We start from the raw sequence: 25,545 nt of genomic DNA on the forward strand, positions 1-25,545 counted from the left end.
GCGGCCGCTGACCGACGACGACTGAGTTGCACTTGCCCTGCAGGCAGCGCTTAAATAATGCAGCCATACGGTAATACAGCTCTGAAACCGAAACCGAAACAAATCCAGAAGTAAGCTGGGAAATGGGGACGAGAAGCTGGAACTAAATGACAGCGAGACACTGGGAGCATCAAGTGCTAATAGTAAGAGGAATGGGGTTCCTGGGATCTGGGGATCCCACTTACGTGGGCGTCTGACTAATGGACCTAAAGGAAAAGTCGCCCACTCAGTGAAATATATATACGCACTACGATTGGGGCGGACAGTCCTCGAGGATTTGGAGTAGAAAGTAAACTAAGGCGAGTCATTTGCTTGATGAATAGCCGTCGCTGGGATGGATAAATATCAAATGAATGCTCAGGGGAGGCAAGTGAATAGTTCAATTGCTATGAAGGCTCGTGTTTCATATTTCATGGAAGGTCAATAATAGTAAATCAAAAACGATTTCTATAAACCAATACTCAAAAAAAAAAGAAAAATATTAAGGTTAAGGTTAAGTTAAGGTTAGTTTTTCGAGTGTCAGTTAACATTTCTCGTACGAATAAGGTGTCGGTTAAGAAAATTTGGTTTTCGTTCAGCTAATTTTTCAAATGTTGTGAGCACGAATTTGTTTTAGTAAAAAGTTTATCAGATAACAAACTCCCACTTTAACTGGAACTCGAGAAAACGGCTAAAAATAGTAAAAATGATCCAAAAAGTAACAAATTATTTACTAATTGTGAAAGGCGACTTTATTTTCTATCAAATGGAATATAAAATTCCCGCTGAAAAGTCGTGCAAACGAAAGGTCATGCCACGAATAGATTCAATAACCATTTGATGGCATCGCCCAATGCAGTTGCATCCCCCTAGCTAATTCAATTGCCATTTGCGATGGAACCCATAACGCATCACCATCGAAGCGACTGGACATAATGTCAAACTGTCAGCCGACTTGTGGAAGTTGCGGCCCTCAGATGTGGGCAGTAAATGTGGCAGAGCGGAGGAGCAGTAACTGGAATCGCTAGGAATCGCCGCCCACCAGCCTGACCTCTGACCTCCCGACAGCCCAACATCCCACACCTCCCACACACGAAAAACACCCACAACATGCTGTTACAACAGAGCGAGACGGCTGTCGTCGCTGTCCTGGTAACCCAATTACTCAGATCAAAGGCAAGGCACTTCGACCTCGCACTCCTGTTTTGCGACTTTCCGCTCCCGCAACCCACAACTTTAACACCCCAACGTCTGAAAATTGCGCCAAAAAGTGTGAAATGAATTGTCATGACGTTCTCCTCAGCCATTTTGGCTGTACTTCGTAATTGTGAAGACCAGGGGTATATCAAATTTATTACGACGTCATCAATTAAGTTAGTAACTTAAGGCGCCAAGTGTTTAGTTTCATAAGAAATAAATTTTAAAATAATTTATTCATATAACTTTTATTTCTGTTTAATTAAAAAAATGTATTAATATTATAAGTAATATTATTAGTGTCAGTTTGGGGTCTTTAAATTTAAAATGAATTAAAATAAGACATACGATTTTAATGACTACTTTTAATGACTTATTATTCTCATAATATTACATCGGATTACATTCACAAAAATATTCGTTCCATTTTTAACAAACTTATTTAGTATACAATTATTTCTTTGTTTAAGCTTTAATTTACTTTTGCATTTTTGAGAAGAAATAAACTTTAATATTTGAGAAAAATGTGTCTTTAATTTTTGAAAATAATTTATTTTAAATTTTTCAGAGCTATTTATCTTTAATTAAATTTAGCTAAGAATCGAACGATTTAAATACAGGGCATATCCCATTCGCCTTGCCTACTCTCCTTTAAATGTTAAGTGCAAACGAAGATGTAGAGCTGGCTTTTTAGGCTAATTGCAAGATACAGATTCAGCTTCAGAATACAGAATACAGATGTAATAAGATACGGAGTGCCGATTACCGATGGCCCAGTGTCAACTGATGGCGGCAGGCCCGACACGTGTTCCACCAATTCGATTCGTGGCTATATCGTATATGGCCGTTTCGAATCGCCAACCAATGACGCCAGTTGCCAGTCGACTGACGGACACGCTAATTTTCCTGGTCACAGAGTCACAATTTCACCAGACTCGCAAATGCGACGGCCCCTTGCGAAATGATGAGCTATGGACGTATACGTAATTTGTGACGTCACTGCTTAAAGTCGAGTCGGTGCGGAAAAAAAGAAGAGTAGCCCTGCAACAGGCGAGGGAAAGTGGGCGGTAAATGGCCTATGGCAGTACATGTATATGCTATATGCTACATGCTGTGTATGTATGCGAATAAGCTCCTTCTGGTAAATAGGTTACTACGCCCGAAGTTTTACGCTAGCGTGGGTGTTTTCCTCCTCTCACTCACTCTGTGTCTATCTCGCTCACTCTCTACGTGGCTGTGTTACGTCACTGGACTCGTCACTCGACTCGTAGTTGCATTTATCGTAAAAGGACGATGACGGGACACTCGGCACCTCGTGTTTTGCACTCGGCTTTAGTTCGGCTGGATATATATATATACAGAGTACACATATACAGTCGTATATCCTCGTATATGGGACGCGTAGCGTAACGTAAAACCTGAAACAGGACAACGTAAATGAATTTTGCATTGAATGATGCTGGGCGTTCGCCGGTGGGAGGTTGGGGTGGTGACTATGTAGCCATAGCTTGTTGGGCAGTGTAGTTTTAGTGCGGCAACTGCAATAAACGTAAGTCAGAGGGGGGCTATACGAGTACCAAGGGAATGTGCAGCGCAGAGTAGTTGGAAAGTAGGTTGAGGGGTCTGCCGGGCTTCGAAATCCGAGTGATTGAGCGCATTGAGTGGCTAAGAGAGTACTAAAAGTATCCATTTATCGTATTTAAAATTGCAAGTGGTAAACAAGTTGATGGGACTATTTATACTATTACGAAATATACATAAAAATAATCTTGATTTTGATTTTCGAGAAAAAAGTGGTCTTGAAAACTGAGAACAATTCTCCTTGGTTTTAAGAATTTTCTTAGTTCTTTTATTTACTTTTAGTTTATGTATTTTAAGGTATTCAAAATAGCAAGTAGTAAAAAAGTTGATAAGGCTATTAAAAAAAAGGCATAAAAATAATTTTGATTTTGATTTTTGAGAAAAAAGTAATCTTGAAAACTGAGAACACTTCTTCTTGATTTTGAGAATTTTCTCAAGTCTTTTATTTACCTTTAGGTTTAGTATTTTTATGCATTTTTAGGAAACTCAAGATCCTCATCCTCAAAGTGGATTATGAATACCCTGAATCCCAGCTTTTATTCACTTTTACCCACTCCCTTGCAGCAAAACGTGCTTATTCATTAAGTTGCCATAAAAACGCACGCATAAGCGATGCTCAGCTGAATGAATAAATGAATAAACGGGGCAGAGAGTCAAGCGTCTCAACTTGAGTTAAGCGGCAACAGGATAAAGGACCTGCTACGTGCGGCATTCGGTTGCCGCTTTTGATGCCGCAGATGCCATGGCCAAGAATTCAAGTCCTCCTCCGAATGGCAGCAGCCGAAAATGTATCGTGTAAATATTTTATTGCACAATGTATCCAGCAGATACACTCAGCTCAGCTCAGCTCAGGAGTCCTGTGTGTACATTCTGTGGCTTGTATGTGGGGCAATATATATATAAGCCCGATATACATACCCCGATTTGTGTATATATAAGCGAGGGCTCTCGTGGCCGCTTCGGCACCAAGCGAATGTGGAACAATGCAACTGGAAGTGGAAGTGGAAATGGAAGTGACAGACTGTACCCGGCGCCCATATAGGCTATATAGGCCAGGCCATTGGCACATATAGCCACCCGATCCGGCCAGATGCAACCCATTTACTCGTACTCGTAGCCATGTATCCGCTGCAGCATCTTGTTCAATGGAAAATCGCCGACTTCGATAGTGGCTGTTAACCCAGCGAATTAGCCCAAGTCCTACTGTCCCTATCTACTTTCCTCTTTCCCCCACTGGGCTATCAGAATCGCCTCCGCAAGCCGCCTTCCCTGGCTTGTAATGAGAATTTATGAGACGAAGGAACTTGGCTTCGGTTCTTTCTAGCCATAAAATTGCAGTTTGCTATTTATAGGGTAGGTGGGCTAGGGTTTTATTGGAAGAAGTGGGAAAAAGGTGGGTTATCCGAAGATAATAAAGGCAAAAATGCGTTATTTAAGAACTATCAAAGAACAGAGTAAAGGATATTTCCGGTTCATTATATTAGTTATTTTTAGTAATGCAAATTTAATCGATAAGTTATTTAATAAAGTCTTTTTCAATTTACTTCTTTTATTCACCACAAAGCAACTCAATCTCGAAGCATCCGAAATAGCTGTATTTTCCTTCCCACTTCTCCTTGCAGGTGAATTCATTTCAATTTAATTAGATATTTTAACAAGTTCTAATTGGCTTTTGCCACCCGATGGTTCCTAGAGCAGAAAGTGCAATCGGCGAGAAGTTTATAAAAGTTGAGGGCAGGCAAAATGGCAATTTCGCCCACGGCTCAATGCCCACGCAGGATGTCTTCCCACGGACTTTGCTTCCTATGCCTCGGCTTTCATGACTCCCCTTTTTTTTTCCTGGCTCCTACACTCTTAAAAATTGAGAGCAAGGAAAGAGAATATTAAATATTCTTCATTCTTGAATTAAAGAAGTTTTTTTTTCAAAATGGAATGCCTTTTAAATAGAGAAGAACGCAGATTTGATTTTAGGACAAATTTAGTCTTGAAAATAAGAAAAAAAATTTTAATTTTTAGGAGAGAGGAGAATCTACTTTGAAATCAAGAGCAAAGGACTTTATTTTTCCAGAAATGATTGTGTTCTTCGAGACAAAAGTTTTCTTCATTTTGTTTTTGGAGACGGAAGTTGTCTTGGTTTTTTTTGAGAAGAAAGTTGTCTTGAAAACTGAAACATTTCTTCTTGATTTTGAGAACTTGAGATTCGAAATATCATGATTCTCTTTTTAAATCGGGTGACGTCGGTTCTTAAAAGCTTTTTTTTTTGAGTGTGAGTTTCGTGTGACGTCGGCTGCTCCAGCTCCAGCTGTTCCCTTTTGCTGGCCACCATGTGTGTGGGCTGTTCTGTGGGTTCTATAAATAGGACTAGAAAAGTCACCGGCTGGCAGGGAGCGAACACAAATCCGCAATCTGCAATCAGCCAGGACGCGACGTGGGTGTGGGTGTGGATGTGGGTGGGTGGATGGCTCATTATTATTAGTTCGAGATGCAAAATGATGAAAGTTGATGGCCGGGAATCCATCAAATTCCATCGAGCAGCTGTGCTTGTTGTGCTGCTGCTGGCGGGACAACTTCTCCCCCATTTAAATTGTTAACCCCCAACGTCGGGCATTATTGCCGACTTGACATTGATGTATTTGGTGACAAACTGTTGCGGTTTATTATCGTTTGGCAGTTACAGGAGGGTTTTTGGTGCCTTGGTTCCCCCGTTGGAGGAGCCAAGTCAGTCACGTAATTTGTTGAACATGTCACAGCTGCAGGGGTGGGATGGTATACTACATAAGGAATATATGGTGGCTTAATGATGAGCAGACTGAGCCGTAGACCTCTCCGTATGCAGAATGGCATTCGCGGAGGGAGCTTGGCTAAAGACTATCGATAAATCATTTTAATTGTTTCGATTTGAGGGGTGAATCACATGTGGTGGCGAGGATAAGCCCAGGATCGTGGAATACATGGCAATTGGATAATATTATCATAATCGGATAGGCGAGTAGAAATGTGTGCCAATTGCAACGGCAAGAAAAATGTTTATGATTGATAATTTGATGGGTTTTAACTAGAGAAGCTAAAAAACATCTGTTTTATGGGGTAGAGGGTATAAATATCGAAAATATCGATAGTATCTGTATTCTTTCTTTTATGATATTTTTATTAAAGCATTAGGCTTCCATTATCGAAATAGTTGAGCTTTCCTCAGATTCTGTTAAATTGTCATTTATTTTGTCTGGTGATAAACAATTTAATTATCGATAATATCGATTATTCTTACCATCGTTTTCTCAAATACATTTGCTAACATTTATTATAATACTTAAATTCAATCAAATGCTTCCAAAACTTCTCCGAATATTCTTTACCTGATATGGTGAAATTGTTCGAAAGCCTTTGTTCAAAATTTATTCCCTTGTACTGAGTGATATCTAAATTGTTTTATCTAACGCCACAAATCTCCCGCTGATCTCATTCGCTCTCAACGTGGCCACCCGCAATCTACTGAATACTGAATAACCCACGTCAGGTACTCCGAATTGGACCTTCCACAATGTCAGAAGGCCCCAAAGCGAACCGGACCGAACCGAAATAAACTCAACTCAACTCAGAATAAACCCCGTTGAGTGGAATTGTCGCCGTGTGTTTTTCTTACCAGCCCCTTTTGAGATCGTAAATCAACTCCTTCGGCCACATAGATCATCCGCTTTTGGGGTTGACCAGCCCCTTTCGATCGTCCGAAGTTCGTTAAACTCGGCGGCACGTGGCTTCTACTCTTGGAATTAATTGCTCCACAAGGAGTTATTTTTGGATGTTCGACTAACCTTTCCGAATGGCAATTAACTCGGCCGCAGAATTGATTATTATTGTAATAGTATCCTACGCCTGTTCAAACGGAGACAGCAATTAATTTAATTGAATGAGAGATTTAGGAGCGATTAAATGTATAATGCCATTGCGCTCTAAAAAGAGGTTCAGAGCGTAAGCGTGTCGTGAAACAATAAAACAAAGAAGCGAAACAAATACGAACATCAAATTATGATTGTGAATAGCCCAGCTATATGCACAAATCACTGTATATAAACGCTGAGTAGTCTGGCCGCTGTCCATGCGAATCAATGAATGGAATTATAATGATTGGATGAATGAAAGGCCCTCCCGAAAACCGAAACCCAGGCGCCACAAAGCTCCGTTCTATATATGGCTGTTCTATTCTGTTTTGTTGTTTTTCCACAATAATAAAATAATTATATACAAGTACGGGCACAAATACTTGTGTGTAAACTATAATTCAAGCGCGTAATTGAAACACAAGTTTTGCCTGGGAAAAGAGTAGAGCGACTTTTGTGATACTCTGGTGGGAAGTTTTTAAATTTGGATGAGTGTCAAGAAAATAAAAGCCGATAAATATGGCTTAATGAGTTCTTCAAGAGATTATTATATTTTTTTCAAAATTTCTTTATTAAAAACCAAAACTTGAAAGCCCACTACAAAAGTTACTATTCCCCAAAACTTAATCGCAAGTTTTGCTGAATGGGCATTCCCCGTCGTAATCTTCTAATAGACATATGTTAATCTTTTTGTTTCTGAAAAAATAACAAATGAGATGTTGACAGAGAAAACAGAATGGAAGCTGCAATGATTTCAATTCAGATTTTTCCTCTGCCCTCCATTGGGGTCACATCTTGATTCACTCTTTAGAGTCTAATCAGCTCAAAGCTCGCGGGTTTAATGCTCGCTTGACCTTCGCGGGTTGGGAATTTGTTCATGTTTATGTGTTCATAATTGGGACGGATGATTTACTGTGTGTTGCCCACATGATATGAGATATGATCGCAGGAGAACTATGAAATATGATTCGATAATTTCCGAAATGATTCGATGTACGTTTTGAATCATAGCTATAAAACATTCGATTAAAATATGATTTGAATCCTTCCGAAGAAATCAAAAATTGCCTAAATAAAATATGGAAAATCCCAACTTGACATTTCTAGATTTCCGTTTCCCGTTCAACCAATTCTAAGTGCGTTCTGCTGCACTGATTCATGGAATATTATTTATTTACTCCGCAATATGATTCAGAGATTCCTTCCGCCGGCCGCCTGACTCTTCTTTTCCCTTGATAAGTGATGTGCTGTCCGGATATATAGAAATCAAAACAACACTCGAATTCCATGGCACTTTGGTCTATTGGTTGATATGGCAATGTGAATAATCTATCGGTGAACTTTGAACTTTTTCACTTTCTGTTCCGGCGTTCCGTTCCGAAAGGTCAGCAAATGGGGCTGGGACTCTGGGACCGGTCCCCTTTTACGCCCTCTTAATTAGCTGTCAGTTAATGGTTAATTTCTCAAATGGATTGGCAAACATCCCTTGTCAGTCTGATTAGCATTCGAATAAGCAAACAATTTATCCGGCTCTTTTTTATTTCGTTTTGATGTGGGGGAGTGTGTGTCTGGGGCACTTAACAGTATATCATTTAATTACATCGATGGGAAATGAATAACTAATAATTTTTGGTAAGCTTAAGAGAAGAAGTTTGTCCTTAAAGTAATCAAAACGAATCAATTAGAAGGGATTCGAATCATAATTTGAATCAAATATTTCTATGTGAGATTAGTATTACTTTTTTCAATACCTAATTATTTAATTTACTGTGAAATCATAACTCCCACCGACTTATCAACTGGAGTGGCGCCAAAATACTGATTACAGTATTTGTCAAAAATATTTGGTCAGCAATTAAGAGTGCAGTGCGCAGTTGAGGAAGACGACAGGCGAGTGATGATGATCAGTGGGCTGATCAATTGCGACGCAGTTCGCCGATAACAAAAGTGGAAAAGTTCGGTTCATGGGAAGAAGGCTACGTAGCACGAAACACAGCACTCCCCCTGGGAAAACGAAAAACCGAGAAGCCGAAAGACCGAGAAACTGGGCCAGTCCCAAATCGAAATGTTGAAATGGCGCTGCGCAAAATTAGTATCTCAAAAGGCCTTCTACCTCGGCTTCTTGGCCTCACTCGTCTACAAAGATAAATCGGCCGAATCTGAATCTGCAGCCGCCGCCTGTCCCGCCTCCATCTTCCATCCTCCAATCTTTCCATCTCTATCTCTATCTTTGTTTATGTCTTTACAATGATGCCGCAGACACAGCAGACGACGCAGAAGAAGGCAACCAAAACAAAGAAGAGAGGCAGACGGCGAGAGCGAACGAAAACAAAAACTACGATTGGGGAGCAGATGGGGAGAGGGCCAAAGACCTTATAAATCACACGAGCGTAGCATGACTTGCCATTATAGAGGCACCGAAAGAAATTAGGATAGCCCTAGAACTAGAAGCGATTAGAACAGATTAGACCCCAGAATGAATCAACAGTGTGTTTCGAGTCACAGCTGTGATCTTACTTGGAAATATGAAGCACACGATTCGATATATGATTCGAATCATTTCTAAACATTCGAATCCTTATGATTCAAATTAAATGATTTCAACCAATAGCATGACCCTTGAATTGATAAAACAGTTTTGGATCGCAGCTGTGATCTCACTTAGGATTATGAAGTATACGAATCCATATATGATTCGAAACATTCCCAAATGATTTGAATCCTTTAAAGCATGATTTGTTTTGATTTATTTGTGAAAGTGATAATAAAGATTATTGTTTCAACGCACATGTAAGATGATTTCCATTACCAAACCAATCTTTACGAATTTTCCCTCAGTGTAGGTGCAGGTCTGCTTCAATTTAGATACTTCTCGCTGTGTGTTAGATACATCTGCAACTATCTCAGACTAAAAATAGTTTCAGTCTGCGATGCCCAGTGCGATCAGTCACAAGGTGTTGTCCGAAGGGGGGCGGCGGTGAGGCAGGGGCGTGGCGGAATTGGTGGACCAAAGGGGGCGTGTTGTTGTCGTCGTCGTTGCACGCCGGTGATGCAACAACCGTGGCCACAATAACAACAAGTCGTCAGCCGACTGACAGCAAACGACGCAATTGCAATGCGAAAGTCAAAGCAAAACAAAAGCACAAATTGATGAGCACTACGATGATGAAGAGAAGGATGCTTTTCTGGGGGATCTGGGGGTACTTGTACTTTTCCTTAACCCGGTTTAGTCCAGTTTTCGTTGCCGGCAATTGGCGAATTTCAAAAGATTGCAATTCGCGCCTTTTGTCTCCAAATTAAAGATACAAAAACCGTAAACAAGTAAAAATAAACAAAAAAGGTCGCGAAAAGCAAATAGAAATAATACAAAGTAAGTACAGTCGCATCTGGATAACTAAAAACTTAATTTAGTAGTTCAAATTTATAAAAAAATATAATTTAATTCCTTTTGTAATTTGAAATAAGAATGTAAGGAAACTTATTTTTTCTACATATTTTTTTTTATTTATTTTTTTTTTCTTTTTTTTCTTTTTTATTTATTTATTTTTTTTTATGTATTTTTTTTTTGTATTATATTGGCGAATATTAATCCCGAGGAAAATGTATGTTCATTTTAGCTTAAACACTTTCGTTCATTACCAGCTCCCACTGTACCCAAGTATCCGTATCTGTAACTTGTATTTGTATCTCTACGCTTACCTTGGCCATTCCGATGTTCTCTTTTTTATATATACTATTCGGTCTATAGGGATGGTGGGGGAAGTCTAGCGAAAGGGCGGAAATTCAAGATGCTGCGCAATATGCCGAAGGGGAAACTCGGGGGGAAATCATCTACTCGTACTCGGCTGCATTTTCACATGCGAGTAAACAAAGTTATTGGAAAATTGTATTTGCGCATTGTGTAATAGCCGCAATTGGATTTTAATTGTAGATTCTCCCTATCGCCGTAGTAGAAGGGTTGCTCTGAAAATATAGGGGGGATAAGATAGATAGAAACATTCTATTACAAAATCTTGGCTGCGGTTCAGTTGAGCTGTTCTCGTTCGTGTCTCGCTATGATAATTGTGAGAGATACGATTCGGAATCAGAATTGCAGAACCTGGGTCTTGAGTTATGGAAGCGAAACAATTCAGAGCGATTGCTAATGGCAAACCAATGGGGGAGTAGAGTTTTGCTTGGTTATTAGCTTGATTATTGCATGTCATTAAAACTAGTTCAGAAATTAAGTGCATGATTTGCATAGGGAAACTCACACAGTTTTCAACATCTGGCTTGTATTTACAGTCTTATGTATAAAGCGAATTAACTTGATTAAAGTTATAGTTTAGATATTATAAGTATGTGATTTAACTATTATGTTTAGGTTAATTAAAAACCTGTCCATAAAAGGTAAGAGTCTCCCCATAACAACCGTATATAATTCCTCAATTTATTATTGCAAATGAAGGTATTAAAGTCACTGTTGTAAATTAAAGAGATATATTTTACAACTGAACTTTCGAACATCTCTAAAAAAGGGGACGTCTTGCAGATCCTTTCATTTCTTTCAATTGCTATAAATTCGGCGATCTTTCACCTGCTTCGTTGAAAACTAGGAAATGGGTCTATCTGCCAGTCGACTCCTCCCTCGTTTAAACCATCAATCATTCCCACTCCTTAGCTCTTTTTAGTTTTTGTTAAGCTGTATCCTCTAACCAGCAACAAATAATAGCTGTGTAGGCCCATTTGGAGCTTCAGGGTGATTGCTTTTTGCTTCGACGGAATTTCCATTTTGTAACAGTTTGCAGTGCAATTGCAAGGCCCCTCGGAAAACCTCACCCCCTCCCCGTCGCCCACCACCAACCGTTTATTTTTTCATAAATACGAAATTGAAAGTTTTTCAACCGACGAAAATTCTCATAAAAATTGTTCACCCAAACCGCACGGAAAACAGAAAAAAAAAGCAAAAAAACAACAGACCGAAAGAAATAAAGAAAAGTATTTTGAGAGCACCCTTGAAGATATGAAACAACAAAAAATAACCGAAAAACAACAATAAATACTTGGGGCGTAGGGTGAGAGGGGCGGCCCAAAAAGGGAGCAGGGAGGTTGGGGAAAAGAGAGAGATAGATGACCGCCCAGTCGAATGAACGGGCGGCATTTCAATCAATTGGCGGCAACAGCTGCCGCTGGCTACAACCGCACAGCTGCTCCACCGCAGCAGCAGCAGCACCTACCGCCCCTGGAAACCCTCCTATGCCCCTCTGCCCCACGCCCCTGGACAGCCCACCACGTTTTGTGGCAAGGCAAATGCCGCCGTGTGGATCTGTCGGGGCAAAACTCATAAAAAGCTCCCACGTTTGTGACGCGACGACTGTTGTCGTAACTTTTGGCCCCCCTTCGACAAGCCCACTCCTTCCACCTCCGACCCCCCTTGCTGCATTGCCGATGGCGCCTCTGCAACATCTCAGAGGCCTCCCCTCCTCTTCTTCCGCACTCGCAGCTCGTTGCTCTCAAAGCTTAATAAATGCGGATTCGAGTCTACCTGAAGGAACCATAAAAGAGATTAAAGGGAATTTTAGAAAGTACTGCAATTGAAATATGTAACTAAATATAATTAATTTAAAGTCTTGTAAAATAATCTCACTCAAGACCAGAACGAGTTGGGAATTATAGAGCCTTTAAAGGGGATTTTAGGACGTACCATTCTTCAAAATGGTATACGAAATGTTTTTAACTGGCGCCCAATTATATCTCGTTATTTCCATTGCTTGGCTTGCAATAAAAAATTTGCCTGCCACAAATAGTGCAGTTCCCATCCCTAATTGAGATGTGAAGACATTCCTGTTGGCCAAAAAGAGTACATAATCTTTTTTTCGGTTTCTTTTTTTTGTTTGGGCTCCCACAAAGAGCAAAGAAAAAGTGCCAGCGGCCCCAATGCTGTCATGTTTATCCGCCCAAACGCAGTTGTCGCCTTCGTACTCACTCATGGCCATCGTTATAGCCTGGTCCACAATACTCTAGGAAATTGAGGGTATCTTGATCTCTCAGAAAAGTTATGAACTGTTATATGATTGCACTTAGCTGAGATACCGAAAAAGCAACTTCATTTATTCAAAGTAATCATTTAAATATTCTAAATTTAATAGCGCATACTTTCAAGGGTTGCTAAAACGATCTAAAGCACTATCGATATTATCGTTTGTTTTTAGAAACTTAGAAAACATCGATGGTATCGCTCAGCTAAGGTAGTTTATTTTATTACATTTCCATTTATGTTTGTTGACTTATTGAAAATTAAGGTGGATGGAGAAATGCTACAACATTTTACAAACATCGATAGTATCTATAGGGCTATCGACTTTCCTACTTTTATATTTATTATCTACAAGAGTATCCATAGTTTGGGTGCCCGAGACGGGCCTCTTTGGCTTGTTTTTAATTGCTCGCTCCTCCATCTCCTCTACCTCCTCCTCCGCCTCTTCCTCTTTCTTCGACCGGGGGTTATGGTATCTCAGTTGGGGTACCGCCAACGCCGTCCTCATCGCCATCATCGTTATCGCTATCGACGGTGCACTCGCTGAGTGGGCACTTGGCCAGTTGAGAATTGGTGGAGAATGGTGAGTGGAGAGTGGAGCGGATGGCGGAGACCGGAGAGATTAACGCCCCTTTCCGGTAGTTAAACATTTTTGGCCAAATGAGGCAGCGAATCTGGCTCCTAGGGAGTGGGAGTCAAATTGTGGGCGTGGGCGTGGGTTGGATGACTTGGATGGCCATGGAAAAAACGTGTTGAAAATCCGTTCAGTCGGGTTTCGGTTCTGTTTCGGGTAGTTAACTTTAATAGCACAATCAAAATCATCGATAAAAGAGAGCAAATGGGAATGGAAACGGGGGATTGGTAATGGAAATTGTTGTTGTTTCTTCTTATTTTCGACTCTCTTGACTTTGCTATGACAGGTACTACCAAGAAACAATGGGGAGATTATCATATATTTTGATCATCATGTTTAACCAGATAAACATGACAAGATTTTCGCTTATCGCTAATTTTATGGAGTACGTGAATTTTTCTTTACAAGCTAAAGAAAGGGGATCAGACTAATTTATGTATTGTTTTTTTCTATCATCACATCATATAATTAGTCATTAATTGATATGCAAGTTATAATATTTCATTATATTCCTTGTACCATTAGCTTTTCAAATGGTTCAACTCATTTCAAGGCTGCCAATATATCACTTTCTTTCTCTTTATGCGTATAAATCATTGTTCTCCAACCCTCATTCCTTTTGTTTTTTATTCCCAATGTCGTGTAATGCTCATTAAAAGTCCCCCGTATGCTATTTGGGTCGTAAATAAATTCTCAATTTTATTGTTCAGTCACCGAGGCTGACTGACACCTAAGCACTACCTTTCTCTTACTCAACATATGTATCTCCTGTCTTTTTCGAACCCCTTCTTTTCACACTCAAAACAATGATATTTATGCATATTTAAATTGGTTTTTCAAATGAATTATGGTATCTGGTTTTTGCTTCTTTATAAATATTATTGTATTTTTTTGAAGTGGAAATAAGTTTTAAGAAGTATTCATAATTGATATTCTGTATCGATAGTATCGATAGTGCTATCGATTCATCACTTTATACTAACTTCTAGTAAAATTCTTAATTTTCAAAAGCTCTCTTATTTTCTTCAAGTGTACCTCTTGCGTTTGCCTCCCTGATAAGTTCCGTTTCGACAATTACCCGTAAATAGATTTACCGAGGGGGTTGGGGGGAGAGGAAAGTGGGCTGCTAGTGGGGCATAAATCACTTTTCCCTGTTCCGCTGTTGTTGAATTTCGTATTTAATTGATTTTACACCTACGAGGGTTTTGGCGGGGGGCCAAAGCTTAAAACCCAATGTCCACGTGACATTTGTCGCCGCCGAAAGGAAAACATTTCGAATGCACGTGACTTATTCACTGAGTTGGGTTGAGGTGCAGTGTAAGTATGACTGGGCATTTTCCAGTTGACACAATTTTCGAGTTCTCTAGGTGAGAAGGGGCAGATCGTATTTTATTCGTCTGGGCTTCCACTTTCGATTAGGTCAAATGTTTGGTTTTTTTTTTTGTGAAATTTACACTGTAAGTGATCGTTGGGGTAATTGGGAATTCAACGAACAGATAGCGGGTAACATGAAAGTTAATTTTAATATTGATTGATAGGATGGAATGGCTAGTAGGGTTTGAGTGGTCGGGGAAAATTCAAAAATAAATATTTTGGAGTAAACAAATGGGGAATTTCTATTACCTAAGTTATTTTCCTCAAGAGTTTTAAGTTCATAAAGCGAAACTAAGTGATGTTGGGTAAAGTTTAACAACAGTTTAAAGTTGTTTATGGCACATCAATCTTTTCGGTGATTTATATCGGACAATCTTGTGGTAGTTTAACTACCAAACCAAACCGTCTTCATTTTCATTTAGTTCCTCATTACCGGCAGCAAGCTGTTCGTATTACGATTATGATTATTTCCATTATACGACTGCAAACCGTCTAAAACGCTGCTTATACGACCCATATGGAACGCGAGATGAGCTCGAGAAGGTTGTAAATCTTTTATCAAATCAGCCAAATCTGCCACGCCCCTAATTAAGTGAGTGGGCGGGGGGTGTGGCAGGGCGGTGGGCGGGTGTACTTAAAGTACAACTTCAATTTTTTGGCGGTGGTTCGGTGGTTTGCTGCCCCTCGTTTTATCTGCTTCTGGGTTTTTATGGAGAGACCCTAAAAGCAATTTTATGGCGTGTTTAAAATTGCATTTAAATTTTCCAACGAACTAGAGTTTCCGGGGGGAAAATGAAGTGGATTGCTGGTGAGTATCCACGCATTTGAATATTATAATTGTGGAGTTTTTCACTCGACGACGCCTGATTCTTTGTCTTCTGCTCTTCCGGGGTTGTGGAAACCCTCTTTTTTACTCTAGCTCTAAGGGTTGATAGATGGGGGAGGAGACCTCTTTCCCTTTTCTTTGGGCATATATATGCATATATTTTATGCCGCTAACAATCTCATTAAAATTTTATGCGTATGCGTCTGCAGGCAAGAGTCTGCTGGCATTCCTTCCGAAACTCCCACTCCCCAACTCCTGCGAAAAAGGTGATAATGGAACTCGAGAGGCGGGGTGAGAAAACTGGGTGGAAGATGTCTAAATTGCTACAATTACGTTTAAAATGTGTGCCGATGATGATGATGAAGAGAAGGAGATGCAGCAGCGGAAAAACGACCAGGCAGTTGAGGCAATAGTGAGAGACAACTAAAAGGGGACCATAAAAACCTTTGACTAATTGCCTTAATTTATTGCTTTAGGCATAAGTTGGGCCTCTATCTGCCAAGATATTTCCACCACCTGAAAGATGTCGCCCTGAGTAATGGATATTGATAAATAGCAGATGGAAGAGGACACAAAAAATGAGGAAAATAGATAACTAACTTTAATAGTTATGTTTAATATCGTATTGCTAATATTCATGTTTTTAAGGAAATAAAAGTTATATCTAAAAAAAATTATTACATTTTTGTTTAGTTAGTATTATTAATATTATTATTAGAGTCTAAATGCAGCATAAAAATCCTAAAATTTCAAATGTTAAACTTTAATTCTAATTCAACTTGTTCCATAATAAAGCACTCATAATATTTGCTTTATTGCTTTAGCGTTGCTGAATTTCCAAAAAAGTTTATAATTACCTCTAAAAGTGCCGAATTATAGGAATGCAAAATTAATGTATTTGTGGCGAAAAATATAATTAACACATGTCTGAGCACCATATTATTTTTATTTATTGCACATGCTTTACAATGCGACACGCCCACACGACAAAATTCCTGCCGTAGAAAAGAGTGGAAAATATGACGGAAAATTTTGTGATGAACGAACTTTTAAATATCTCGACGTGGAAAAATGTTTCTCGAGAAATAGCCAAATGCTTTTCGGTTTTTTTCCCCGCCTCTTCGGCTGCATTCAAGGCGTCGACGGTTGCGCTTTAATTGCCAAATGGTTCAAGGCCATTTGGCGTCTTTTGCAAAGTGGATTTCGCTGTAGACGCCAAAGCAAAAATATGAACAGTCGGAGAGGTTTTGGGGGTTAGATGACAGGGGGTACTGGATGACACCCCAAGGAGGCCTAAAAGTGGTCGACTGTCTGGTCACCTTATTGGACCACTCAGCCATAAAGTGGGTCAACTGCTGGTCCGTAGGCCCCATTCTATTGGAAATGGAGTGAGAAATATAAATATTTTGTTGTAAGATGAATAAACCCTTTTTTTAAAACATTAGTATATAGTTCTAGAATAATTATATATTTAGTTTTGTAAAGAATTTAAAAAAATTTTTCCAAAATGTACATTTACATTTTTAGGGTACTGCTTTAAATAAAATTAAAATACTAATATCCATAAGTCTCATTTTGCACTTGTTTTATGGCCGCGAATTCTTCAGTTTTATTACTTTATTTATTCGTAATTCAATTAAGGATTTTTGATTTATAGGTGTATTTTCAGCCTGCTAAATTGAAATCTAAATACGAAACACTCCAAGTTTGCATTGAGTTTTTAATATAAGTGATTCTAGCCACATCGCTGCCCGCTGCCAATGACTTTGGTAAACAGGGAAAGCCACAGCCACAGTCACAGCCCCTTGGCCCTTTGGCCCCTGTCAGCAGCCGTCGAAAAGAGGAAATTGAATTGCAGTCATGATGTTGACATTGCGTGCAACAAAATAACCCAAGACGCAGGGCGAACCACTCAGCTCCCCGGGCTTATATTATAGCAATGTAATTCCCCAGAGTAACCCAGAGGTCCTGGGGTCTAGAATCCGGGGTCCACGTCTACGCGTGCATTGACATAAGATACATTATTGCAAATTGTTTCGATTTCATAAGAAATTTTCCACAACAAATCCTTGAACGACATTTTCGCCTGGTGCCAGGAAAATGGGTGGTTGGGGGTTGCGATTGCCATTGCGACATGCAATCACATGTCGCAGCCCCCTTTCGCCTTCGCCACCCCTGACATTCACACATTTTATTTCATTTGTCGTGCATTTGTTTCGCTTTTTGTTTCGGGGGAATCCCAATCCAAATCCTGCTAAAAAGGATCAACGGCAGGCCACTTGCTCTGTTGGCTGCTGCCCAACGGAAAATAAGCGAAAAGCCTTTTTCAGCGTTTTTCATTTAGCGAAATGAGCAGCCACACACGACTCGGAAAAGAGTTTTCACCATGGCGAAAAATCAATGAGAATTGCGGCCAAAAAGGAAATCATTTGTTATTGAATCCGGTTTGTAAAGTCAAGGGAATTCAAGTGAGTGGGCGAGGGAGTAAGTAAATGGATCAAGTAGAGTGGAAATCAGTTTTTTGGCCCTGAATCGGGCTCAAAGTTTGTGTTAAAAATCCATCGATTTAAAGTCCTCAGGAAAAATAAAGTATTTTTCTTTTTACTAATTTGCATATTATTTTAAAATATATTTTATTCGATTAAACAGCGAATTCTTTAGTTTATATTTATATATATATATATTTATACATATTTATTTATTGCCTTGAAAAACAATACTCTTTTAAGATACGTATACCATTCATTTATTTCACTTATCTAGTAAAATATTCCATTTCATCGTGCGTTTAATAAATTGAACAAATTCGGTCCTTGTCTCGACTCATCCGCTGGACAAGTTGGGACTCTGACATGGTCAACTCCCATTCCCATTCTTGGGATCTCTCCAGCACAAGTTCCATTCGACACATAATCAGCAAGGATGTGCCAGGACTTGACTGTGTCTTACATGATTTACATTTTTCGTCCATAGAAAATTGTATTTTATGGGGAACTTTGCTTAACAGTTGTTCCCCAGGATACGAAAGGGGCTAAGAGCCATAAAAACTGGAAGCAAGGATATCATGTGAAGATACATAATACCGTGGAAAGAGAAACGGACCTTGGTTTTTTAAAATTAATTTAAAAAACTGTAATTTAAATTTAAAAATATAAAATAATTATATTCATTTAATAACCACAATTCCATTTGGAGTTTATAAATCCAACAAAATCATTTAAAAGGGTTCTACAACATTTTTTTATCTTATTAATCGATGGGTCCACCATCGATGGTTTAGTAGTTATCGAAAGTATCGATTGTCTTGCAAATCCTACACGGTATCCATTAGTCGTTCATTTTCCGCCCTTCAGCAGCTTCCTTGCTTGGGATTGTGGAGCGTCTGTTGCAACAAGCAGATCATGTCCTTGTTAACACGCCATAAAAGCTGTCACAACATGTATATGTCGATAAGTCGGGTTCAAGCCACCCAAAGTCGAGTGTCAAACGGGGAATCCCCGTCCTGCGACTGCTGCCAGAGAGTCGCAGACAGTGCCAGACGTGGCTTTGCTTTCCTTTTGACTCCGAGGAAGTAAAAGTCCGAACAAAAAATACTTTCGAGCCGCGCCAAACCAATTGCCAGTTTATTACTTACAATTTATTGGGAAGGACAACAAGGGCGAAATTTACAAGGGGCTGGCGACACCCACAGAGCCGTAAAAAGTCAGCCAGCAAATATAAATAAATGCGAATAAAAGCAAATAGAAGGGGAAACACAGAAAAATATGTGTTCTAGATGAAATAAGAAGTACAGCGAACCTACGGAAGCCGACAGGGTTGAGTTTGGGTTAGGGTAGCTACAACGATCGATAGCAATATCGATACTATCGATGGTTTGAATATTTAGAAAGTATCGCTCAGCTAATTAATTTAATTTACCATAGGATTTTGGTTACATTTCAAGATGAAAAAAAAGGATTTAAAAAATATTTTTTTAAGAATAATATTTATTTTTTAGAGTGCATTTTAAGACCTCTTTCTTTGGGTGACCACACCAACAACCCTTTTGAAAGCCACAGCCTCAGTCCATAAATTACTCGCCCTCTTTGAGAAAACATTTTTTATTTCTCTTTTGTAAATCATATTAAACGAATTACGATGAGTTATTGCCCCCAAACCATATGTGACTCTTGCCCTTCGGGGGGTTGGGTTTTGGGTTGGAGAAGCCGCATACTCCGCATTATTATTTTTATTTATTTATTTTGCATTTATTTAAGCCATTCAAATACTTTAAACGACGCTATTTTTCACATTTTATTACCAATTTATTTTTGCTACGCGGATAAGCAATGACCAAACCCCCCGGAAAGTGAACTGCATTTATTATGGCAATGTGTTTTATACCCACTTGGATGTAGTTATTTGTTTGCTGTTCGTTTTAATGACCAAACCTGAGCGAGTGCCAAGCAATAACTTTTGCCTCACTGTTTTTATTATATAGTTTTTATTTTAGCTCAGCTTTTATTAATTTTTGCTTTCCTCTTGCGGCTCATTTTGTCGCCAGCTCTGCTGCGTCTGACATTTAATTACTTTTCTGGACTTTTCCGCTTCGTAGGTATATATGTTTTTGCATTTGCATTTGGCTAAGTGCACTTTAGATGAGCTGAGGGGAATGTCATGTTCAGAGGTCAATGGAGGCATAATTACCTGCAGTCTACACTGCTCGCCGGCTCACTGTTAATATTTCGCTGACTTTGGGCCAAGCCACATTAACATTTTAATACGACTCTCAGCGACTCAATTAAGTCGCGTGGACAACGGGGCGTATGGGAAATGAGCTCTGAAGTGGCGCGAATTTCATCAGCACAAGGTTCGCACGTCGATCACTCCCTTCCTCCAACCACTTGGTATATATACAGTGAGTCACATTAATATTCGGTTTTTTTTTTTTGTCAACTTCAAACGTGAATAAAAAGTTTGAAACTAATAAAACAAAAAATCAAATAATGCAGAAATAAAGCTTATTTTATTACCTTTTCATAGATATATATATGTTATTACTTTTTTTAAAATTTAACTGAGAAACAGGCATAAACGAAAGAAAAGCCGAATATTGGGGCCACATTAATATTCGGTTTTCCCTTTTTGTACTAAAAATCAAAAAAATTATTTAGGAAGTAAACTAAATTTGACATTTGAAATGCTAGCCATTATTGTCTATGGTATCGTTTAAATATTTTGGCATACTTAAAAATTTTTTTTTTGCCTATTCTGGGCCAGTTTTTCCAACCTAAAAAAAGGATGTACGGGATAATGTCAAAAAAGTTTGCAAAGGTACAACAAATTCTCGATTTTTTTTTTTAAATTTATGGTTAAACCCTTAGTCTTTAACTAGAAATCAGTTTCAGCGCAATCCATTAATCACACCAAAAAAAATGGATGGGTACAAAAGCAGAGTCGCTCGAAAATTCATTTTTCCTTAAGTTTTGTATGGAATCAAGCAGCAAAACGCTTCTTCTGAGCGACTCTGTTTTGTACCCATCCATTTTTTTTGGTGTGATTAATGGATTGCGCTGAAACTGATTTCTAGTTAAAGACTAAGGGTTTAACCATAAATTAAAAAAAAAAAATCGAGAATTTGTTGTACCTTTGCAAACTTTTTTGACATTATCCCGTACATCCTTTTTTTAGGTTGGAAAAACTGGCCCAGAATAGGCAAAAAAAAAATTTTTAAGTATGCCAAAATATTTAAACGATACCATAGACAATAATGGCTAGCATTTCAAATGTCAAATTTAGTTTACTTCCTAAATAATTTTTTTGATTTTTAGTACAAAAAGGGAAAACCGAATATTAATGTGGCCCCAATATTCGGCTTTTCTTTCGTTTATGCCTGTTTCTCAGTTAAATTTTAAAAAAAGTAATAACATATATATATTTATGAAAAGGTAATAAAATAAGCTTTATTTCTGCATTATTTGATTTTTTGTTTTATTAGTTTCAAACTTTTTATTCACGTTTGAAGTTGACAAAAAAAAAAACCGAATATTAATGCGACTCACTGTATGTAGCATTTGGTGCGGTGTAATGAGCGAAGCGTTTTTGATTTTTGTACATGTGCACTTTAGACATGGTCATAGAAAATTTGAAACAGGGAGAACTATGTGGAAAAATATCGAAAATATCGATAGTATCGACACTAACGATATTTTTCTTATGAGAGCATGTTCAAGCAAGCTCTTTTATTCCTGGGACTTACCAATGATTCAACATACATCGAATCGACGGATATATCCACTTGACATGCGGTTATGCGGTTATTCCCCGAATCGTTCAAGGGAGCGAGTTTACACTGAGTGTTTATCAACATTCGGTGTAAATACTTGTATATCAGATATCTGGTTGCGACTTATCGGACTGCATGACAATTGCATTGCGGCTATGTTTTGAGTTCTGAGTAAAACTAGTTGTTTACGTTTCCACCATACAAATATAGCGGTATCAAAACGGATGCGATAAGTCTAACCGTTTTGGGAATGCATATTTGTTCTAGGTCTGCACATTTATTTGCTGATATTTCGTATCAATTACGAACCATTGTGAAAAACCATATGGTGAAAAAATTAGTTTTGCAATAATCCCAAGGTGGTTGGTGAAAAGGGTATTGTGGCGTATGCGGAAATAGACAAAAAGGGGTAGGATATTTATAAAGCACATTAGGGTTGGTTAATTTTACTATCGATACTATCGATGGTTTTAGTACAGATTTAAATATTTCTTAGTTTTGTTAATTTAATGTTTATTTTCTCCAATTTGTGATAGTATCGAAATTATCGATATTAACCACTATCGATGATGCCCACTATCGGTGTTTTCACAACCCTACCTTCCATTTGATAAGGGTCTTTCAGTTAAGTTAAGTTTCTTTACTAAACTAAAAGATTCATCATGACTTTTCAGTTTTTATACTTAATCAGGTAGTTTCAGCAATCAGAGTAATTGATATATACTCATTAATCTAGGGACTCAAACCTTCAAGGTTGCTTCAGGGTTCAGTGCACTGCGATATCTCTATATATTCCCTCGAGCCATTCAATCACATAAATAGTTTCCTAGCTCGCACGTACATATTTAATTTATTTAAAAGATTTTTCGCCGACCGCTTAGCTTGCACTTTGAGCATTATCATAATCGATTGACGTCAAGTTGTATTTGTTTTCGACACGAAACGGGTATTTAAAGAAAGGGGCTGGGGTGATCGGGTCGTTTGTTGATCTCCGTTCGGATCGTTATGCGTTATAATTTGTTTTCTTATGTTGTGTTTTGTTTGCCGTTGAAATTAAGTTTTAACTTGGCCGAGAGCTATTTTTACATTTGAAATTGCGAATTTCGTAGCTGTTGGCCTCGACAGATTCGCGGAATTCATTTATCAGAATCATCGAACATTTGTTGTTATTGCGGTTCAATTGTTTCTCAGTCAGTTAATTTATCTAGTGCCAGAGGAAGTGGGAGAGAGAGTTATGTGTGCGGCACATGTTTTGATTATTTTTATGAAAATTAAAATGCGTTTGCGTGTAATTAGCCGGAGGAGAGTCGAGTCGAGTGTTCATTCGTTCTTCCAGGAAACATTTGCTCATTGCCATTTTGGGAGACGCCGATGATGATGACTGCGCCGCCACTTTTCAACTTTTCGATGAGGTAATCTTCTTTGCCGAGAACATTTTGGCAGCTCAATTTGATTTTGCAATTAACAGTTGGGGCCATGGATTGCCAGCCCAGCCCATTTCATTCCAAGAGTCTGACTCACGGGAGGAGCCGTACCAGCTGTACGAGATTCCATTTGGTTTCAGTATTCTTTATCAGATGCAAGGTGTACCTAGGCACATCTGTATTTGAATGTAGGGTTGGTAAAACGATCGATAGCACTATCGATACTATCGATGGTTTTATAATTAAGAAAATATCGATGGTTATAAAAAAGTTTAATTTTATTTGTAATTTTTATACCCTTTTCTTATGATAATTTTTATAATTCAAGCATCAATTTTTATTAAACATTTTTTAATTTTATTTTTTGGAATTTGTTATACTTTTTCTTTAATTTCCAATAGCATCGATAGTAAAAACTATCTTAAGTTTAGTACTAAAAGTCAACAGCCCTTATTGAACCGTTAAATTCCATTGCCAAGCGTAAATCTGATTCCGATTAAAGCGAAATTATTCTCACGTCTGTGCATTAATACATTCATCTGGCTGTCAAGTGCAATCGGATACCGAGCGATCCGCATATTTGCGAATATTAATACATTCGATTAAGCATACGTATAAACACACACATTTTGTGTGCGGCACGGCACATTCATCTGGCTCAAATGGCGCGTCGAGAATTTATTTTTAAAAAATGTTCCAAAGAATCGCGTTTAAAAATATAATATCATGCAACTCGAGAACGTTGTGGCATAAATCAATTCTGGGCTAATTAAAGACATGTTAATTGCGATATTTATTTACTGTTAAATATATTCGCTATATCTTTGGGCATATTCATTCACAATTCACAAATTGGGGGACTGCAGAAGCGAATCGCATAATTTACGGGCGAGAAACATTTTGACAAATGCGTGTAAGGACGTTGATTTTGAAATAAATATCTTTTGACATACGAGGCGAATATATTTATTCGGCAGATTGAAAAATTTCAAATACCAGATATTCGACCTTCGTGCTCATTATGGATTCGCATGCAAATTGCCAGCCGGCCAAGATAAATTGAACCGAAATCGAGGCAAATCCGGCTCTAAAGCCCCGAAAAGAAACTTAAAAAAGCGGCGACAACAATTCGTAGTGCACTTGTTAATGAAGTTAACCATATTGTTGACTGCGATTCGTGCCAAGGTGCAAGATGCAGATATATATGTATTTAGATACATTTACAGACGGCACACGAAGATACGAAACAAACGAGGTAACCAAAACAAATCGGGGAATAATAAACACGTTCTTCTGCTTCTTCTTCTTTGTGGCGCCTAATGAGGCCACTATTTTATTATGGATGTGGAGAAACTATACAACTCGAAACTATAAACTCCATTGCGATATCGTGACGTCGTAAATTTGCAACTGCATATACAGATGACGAATTACTGGCGTCAGTTCTGAGAATTTTACAGCGATATGGGCAAAAATAGAATAGAAATACTATAATGAGTGTATTTTCCAGAACGGAAATTCAAAACAACAATTATATTTACGTAGTAACTTGTTGTATTTTATTTTTTTTTATTAACAGACTAATTATGGCAAAAACTACTTGGTTAAAGTTATTGGCTACTTATTTAAATGAAACTAAAAAAATCAACTTTAACTTTTAACTTTACTTTCCTGGGTCAACACCTTTGAAAAAAAACATTTAGAATTAAATTGATAATATAAAAATTATTATTTTGGGAAATAATTCGCTATTAGTTAATTAATTATTAGTTAGTAAATTAAACCTAAATCAAACTTGAGTTCCTCGAAATGGTAAATGAAATTAAAGAAAACTTAAATACCATTAATACGTCGGGGTCACCACTTTGGTTGACTTTTGCTCAATTTGTATGATGCAATATGACAATTGGCACGTTTTTGGCCTTATTTGCAGCGAAATTTGCACCTGAACCCACTGAAAACCTGGAATGCAATCCATCAGTGAAATACAATCCATCGGCGGGTTCTTTTACAGTCTAGCCTCTTATACAACGAATGCAGAAGCAAACAAGCGACAGTTGATATATGATAATTGCTTTGGCGCATGTTTCTGAGTCCAGTTTTTTTTTGTGTTCTGAATGTAGAAACATATGTATTTATATACATAAAATGAGATAATTACTCTGAGGAGAACCGTTACCTGGGCTTTGGCCCAAAAACCCCGTCTAAACTGGGGCTATTTTTAGATTTGGCTCAGTTTAATTTGGTACAAGTTAATCGTCGCATTTCATCGCATTTGTTATATGACCACTTAAAATGATAATTAGACATGGTAAAGAAGGTGTGACAAATC

The 25,545-nt window shown here is 38.3% G+C and overlaps 1 long non-coding RNA gene across 1 annotated transcript; it reads left to right on the forward strand.

Moving 5' to 3' along the window:
- The first annotated feature begins 9,609 nt into the window (after positions 1-9,609).
- LOC138913091 (uncharacterized) lies at positions 9,610-16,109 on the forward strand. The gene is made up of 3 exons (XR_011418670.1): positions 9,610-10,044; positions 15,734-15,936; positions 16,001-16,109. It is a non-coding gene; the product is annotated as an uncharacterized lncRNA (long non-coding RNA).
- The last annotated feature ends 9,436 nt before the right edge of the window (positions 16,110-25,545 follow it).

This window comes from Drosophila takahashii, chromosome 3L, assembly GCF_030179915.1.
Source record: "Drosophila takahashii strain IR98-3 E-12201 chromosome 3L, DtakHiC1v2, whole genome shotgun sequence".
Taxonomy (NCBI): domain Eukaryota; kingdom Metazoa; phylum Arthropoda; class Insecta; order Diptera; family Drosophilidae; genus Drosophila; species Drosophila takahashii.